Below are 6,000 nucleotides of genomic sequence, written 5' to 3' on the forward strand. Positions count from 1 at the left end.
TTCCATTGTGCCCCTGAGCAGTCGAGAGAGGAGTCCAGAATGTTCCAGAATGTTCCCAATGTCAATATTGGATTATTGTCTCCTCAGAGACCAGAAGTCTATAAATATAATGCCTTACGAACCGTATTAAACACCTTGTGCCTTGGTGTTGCCAGCATGCATATCATCTATTGCTTTCGTTGAGCCGTGGTAAAGTCATTCTAATAAAAGTACTAAAATACAAAGAGGAAAAAAATTGAGAAAAAGAGAAAGATGAGTAGGCTTATCTGATTCGAGCCTATGTCGCGTCCGGCCCCGGGGGACCAGATCCATGTTGCTTCATGTAATCCTCGGCGTCTTTAGGCGTGCGTAATCCGTGCCTAATGCCCGCTCTTAACTGGGAGATATTTTGCATCTTATAAGTTCCTTGCAAGCCACACTGTGCGACACAAATTGAATAATCTTGGGTACGACCATCAATCTGATGCATGTACACTGTGCGATGAGAGTCGTAGGCTACGACGCAGACTACGTAGCGTCATAATAAAGCGTAGCATCATCATAAAGCGTTATCCTGTGTGTCATCAGTGTGCGTCAACCTGACGAGTTGTAAACAAGACGGTCGTGATACGAAGAAGAAGCAGACTGTGAACATGCCAATGTCCAGGAAGCGAACACTTGCCATAGTGGCTTTTATGTGCCTAGAGAGGCCGGCTATATTTAAAAAAAAGAGAAAGAGAACAAAGTCGTGGCTAGGGAAAAGAGGCCAACTGGGAATGCCAGTCCTGCAAATGGAACTTGAGGTAAGTAACGTTATTAACGTCAGCAGGCTAACGCTACATGTGTCGTAGCCTCCTAATGAATGTTGAGCTTGTTATCACTGCTAGCTTGTGTTGTTCCCAATGCACTCATTAATGTCTGCCTGTTGTACTTCTAGATACTAACGTCAGCATGCTAACGCTACATGTGTCGTACCCTCCTAATGAATGTTGAGCTTGTTATCACTGCTAGCTTGTGTTGTTCCCAATGCACTCATTAATGTCTGCCTGTTGTACTTCTAGATACTAACGTCAGCATGCTAACGCTACATGTGTCGTACCCTCCTAATGAATGTTGAGCTTGTTTACCTCACTGCTAGCTTGTGTTGTTCTCAATGCACTCATTAAAGTCTGCCTGTTGTACTTCTAGACAGATGATCGAAGTGGATTCAGAAGTCTACTCCGCATGGATGTGGAACAGTTCGATCATCTGCTACAGCTGGTGGCTCCTTATATCTCCAAAGCAGACACCCAGATGAGGAGAGCGATCACTGCCAGAGAGAGACTGTCCATCACACTGCGATACTTAGCAACAGGTAATAATCAGGGGTTGTAGTGGAGGGTAAACCCAAGTGAACTCAGGCTACAGTGTATCCGCGGTGACCAGAATGTAACTATAGAATGTGTCAGTCTAATAGTTCTGATATGCTGCAGTTTGGCACATTTATTTGTCGACGCGCATACATAAATGATATTCTACAATCATTCTCCATGCTGACAGGAGAGTCGTTCACTTCCCTGAGCTTCCAGTACCGTATTGGACAGAGCACTGTTGGTGTGATTGTCAAGGAGACATGCAAGGTGTTGCACCAGGTCCTGAAGAAGGATCACCTGACGGTAAGATCCATTTAGAAGCAGCTAGAATGTAACATATGGGACAATCATACCTAGATCAGATAAATATTGATAGATTCATGTCACTGTTCTGATGCAGTCTGTCTGTCTGTTTGTGTAGACACTGACTACAGAGGCTGAGTGGAGAGCAGTGGCCAGTGGCTTCCAGGAGAATTGGCAATTCCCTCACTGTCTCGGAGCCATAGATGGAAAACACATCACCATCCGCCCACCAGGCAACAGTGGGAGCACCTTCAGGAACTACAAGTCTCGTTTCTCTGTGGTCCTGATGGCTGTTGTAGACGCCAATTATCGTTTCCTCTATGCGAATATTGGAACCCAGGGCAGAGTGTCTGATGGAGGTGTTTATGCCCACTGTGACCTGAAAAAGGCATTGGACAGCAACCAGTTAAATGTCCCGCCAGCCCAAAGTCTGCCAGGTACAGATGTAGTCACCCCTTTCATGTTCATTGCAGACGAGGCTTTTCCGCTCCACACACACCTGATGAAGCCATACCCCTTCAGACAGCTTGACCATGACCAGCGTGTCTACAACTACAGACTGTCAAGAGCGAGGCGTGTTGTAGAGAATGCGTTTGGCATACTTGCCAACAAATGGCGAGTCTTTCTCACCATCATTCCCCTAGAACCAGATACAGTGTCCCAGATAACCCTGGCTGCTCTCTCCCTGCACAACTACCTACGAGCCCAGGCCACAGACACCTACATCCCCCCTGCTCTGGTCGACACGGAGGATGAGGACCACCACATCATCCCTGGGAGCTGGCGCAGTGATGCCGCCCTGGCATCAGTGCCTGCTAGCAGGGATCGGAATGCCAACAGAACTGCAAAGGAGCAGCGCGACACACTGAAACAATACTTTGTCTCACCATCAGGTTCTGTGCATTGGCAGGAAGACATGTTGTAATGTCCTTTTGTACTTTTTTGGTTATAAAGATGGTGTTTGAACACTAGGCCTATACACCATAGCCTAACTGTTGGGCCTAAAATCATTATACAAGAAAATAACATGCCTAGGCCTACTTGTAGGGCCTATCGAGTTCAAATGTAGGCCTACATGTTAAGCTACGTAAATATCCACACGTTAAATACGATAACCATATAGGTAGGCCTACAGGCTAACCTTGTTATTCTGTTTTATTTAAAGGCACATAGGGACATGCATGACATACAGGTATATAGTACTGTTACATTTGTGACATATACGATATGCAAATATACACTGTTGATGATATGATATAATGTTAATAGACTAGTGTCTCATTCTCCGTTGCTACTTTACTGTTTGTTGGATACCATTCCCCCACATAGAGACGAATGTTGGTTTTTGCCTCTACACTATATATAATATAATAATTATCTCCTATCAGGTTGGTTCTGTCCACCTGTCTATCTCTGTCGGCAGCTAACCTCACAAACTACAGGGCAGTTTTATGACAAGCATATAAGTTAATTAATTTCCATCATTGTCCATTGAAATGCATATTCAGTATGAAGTTACAGCTTTTGATTCAGGGCTGACCAGACGTGTGCACCAATCAAGGGGGGGGGGTCACCTCATCGCCCAGCCGAAGGGCATTGTCTCCGATTAGTACAACGTTGGGGAGAATTAAGAGGGGAGAATGCAAGGGAACAAACAACACACATAGAGTTAGAGTAAACAAAAACAACAGCTCACCAACAACAGGGACAGTGGTCACTAGCTTACTTGTAGATGTTCTTGGATGGAAGTAAGACTGCTGGACCTTGACCCTGAAGTTCTACAAAATTGAAATATCAATGTAACACGGGTCATTGATAATCCCGATACAAGTGGTAATGGTGTCTCCCAATTAATCATTTTCTTTGTCTTTATTATAACTGCTTTATTATTCATTTCATTCTATTTCCTTGTTTGTCTGAGAAATGTAAATAAATGAAACTGGAATGGTTTATCAAAGTAATTATTTTTTTATTTGAATAGCAAGTGCTTCAAGATTAGCAAGTGCTTCAAGATATCAAAAAAATTAAGAAATTACAGTATTTCTATACAGTATATACAAATACAGTATATATACGCTCTGCTCCCCCTTTTGATCACAAAAAAAGAATAAGGTGTTTCAGAATGTAAGAAGGTGCTTCAAGATATCAAAACATTTTAGAAATTACAGTATATGAACTTACTGTTCACTGCTCAACAGGGGCTAGAAAACTTCAAATAAAGTGCAAAGTATAAGGAAAATAAAACGTACTATAAAAAAAAGAGATTCCTGAGCCAGGCAGCCACGAACCCCAACCACGGAGGAGCCGGTGTCCGGCACCCCTGCGGGCCAAAGCATCACGCCTCTTTAATGCCTCGACCCGCAGAGACCCCGAACCACGGCCCCCCCCCCCAGTCAGAGCCCACGGCTACCAGACCCAGAAAATATACATCATTAAAATTACAAGAAAAAAAAACAAGTGGACAATGGCACTCGCTCGCTCTGCTCCCCCTTTTGATCACAAAAAAAGAATGTAAAATAAGGTGTTTCAGAATGTAAGAAGGTGCTTCAAGATATCAAAACATTTTAGAAATTACAGTATATGAACTTACTGTTCACTGCTCAACAGGGGCTAGAAAACTTCAAATAAAGTGCAAAGTATAAGGAAAATAAAACGTACTATAAAAAAAAGAGATTCCTGAGCCAGGCAGCCACGAACCCCAACCACGGAGGAGCCGGTGTCCGGCACCCCCGCGGGCCAAAGCATCACGCCTCTTTAATGCCTCGACCCGCAGAGACCCCGAACCACGGCCCCCCCCCAGTCAGAGCCCACGGCTACCAGACCCAGAAAATATACATCATTAAAATTACAAGAAAAAAAAACAAGTGGACAATGGCACTCGCTCGCTCTGCTCCCCCTTTTGATCACAAAAAAAAAATGTAAAATAAGGTGTTTCAGAATGTAAGAAGGTGCTTCAAGATATCAAAACATTTTAGAAATTACAGTATATGAACTTACTGTTCACTGCTCAACAGGGGCTAGAAAACTTCAAATAAAGTGCAAAGTATAAGGAAAATAAAACGTACTATAAAAAAAAGAGATTCCTGAGCCAGGCAGCCACGAACCCCAACCACGGAGGAGCCGGTGTCCGGCACCCCCGCGGGCCAAAGCATCACGCCTCTTTAATGCCTCGACCCGCAGAGACCCCGAACCACGCCCCCCCCCCCCCAGTCAGAGCCCACGGCTACCAGACCCAGAAAATATACATCATTAAAATTACAAGAAAAAGTGGACAATGGCACTACCACACTACCAGTTGTACTGATTATCAGTAATCATATTCAGCCTGCGTATCTGAATTTTCACTGAGCATCCCCATGTAGCTACTAGACGGTTGAGAACTGGGAGTGGCAGGAGGCTGGTGGTAGGGTTGAAAGGTTTGCGTTTGCCGCTGGTGTGGTGTGTTGTGTGGGAAGGTGCGATACATCGGCTGATTCGGCTGATTCGGCTGTTGACGTATTGACATGCTTCTGTCCTGAGCTTCATAAATCATCCTCATGATGGACCGCCTTGCTCGCATTTTTTCAACAGGATCCGTTACGTGACGCATCTCACTGCCCACCTGTTTACCAAAAATTACATCTTCATCATCATCATCTCTGTTGTCTGAAACTACTTGCTTGAGGAGGTCAATCTTCTCTCTCTCAAGGTTCAGCCCTCTCTCCCATGGCTTGCTCCGGACCACTTTTGCCTGACCACCCGGTGTGGGTGCGGGTGAGGGTGTGGCTGTACGGCTACGGTACACGTTGGACACTTGGGTTGGTGGGTCCTGTGCTGATGATTCTGACGCCGCTGATTCCCCAAGGTCATCACTCTCTGGATCTTGTTCAGCAGTGTCAGCACAGCTGTCCGTCACTGAATCATCTAGCTGGATGAAGGACATAGGATCAGAATAATCTTTATTGACCAAGTATACACACAATGATTATGCAGGTGACACCATTTGTGAACTGTAGGACACAGTACAAGGTGATAATTAAGCAATAAACCACGAGAGGCAGTGGGTTACAGGGTATTTTACAAAGGCTACAGTATATAGTTTGTAGATATATGGAAAATATATAGTTTGGTATAAAATTCCAAATAGAATGGGTTACAGAGAAACGTTCATCCAGTTGATTTTAAACGTGTAATTAAAAGAGAAATTTAAGAAGTCAAGGCCACCACAGACTATAGTATTCATTATTAAGAAATAAACGGTCTGACAACTTTAGTGGTATGTACAGTAAGTACGTTATTATTGTCAATTTCCAAATATACACATACCTCCAGGGTGCTGTAGGACTGACGAGGCAATACATGATGCTTTAGGAAGTCCAGGTACTTC

At 44.2% G+C, this 6,000-nt stretch overlaps 1 long non-coding RNA gene across 1 annotated transcript; it reads left to right on the top strand.

The window, feature by feature from the left end:
* Nucleotides 1-559: 559 nt before the first annotated feature.
* LOC311235179 lies at nucleotides 560-1,634 on the top strand. The gene is made up of 3 exons (XR_014620140.1): nucleotides 560-782; nucleotides 1,168-1,333; nucleotides 1,519-1,634. It is a non-coding gene; the product is annotated as an uncharacterized lncRNA (long non-coding RNA).
* Nucleotides 1,635-6,000: the final 4,366 nt, after the last annotated feature.

Source organism: Notolepis coatsorum (assembly GCF_963971535.1).
Source record: "Notolepis coatsorum genome assembly, chromosome: 1".
NCBI classification, from domain to species: Eukaryota; Metazoa; Chordata; class Actinopteri; order Aulopiformes; family Paralepididae; genus Notolepis; species Notolepis coatsorum.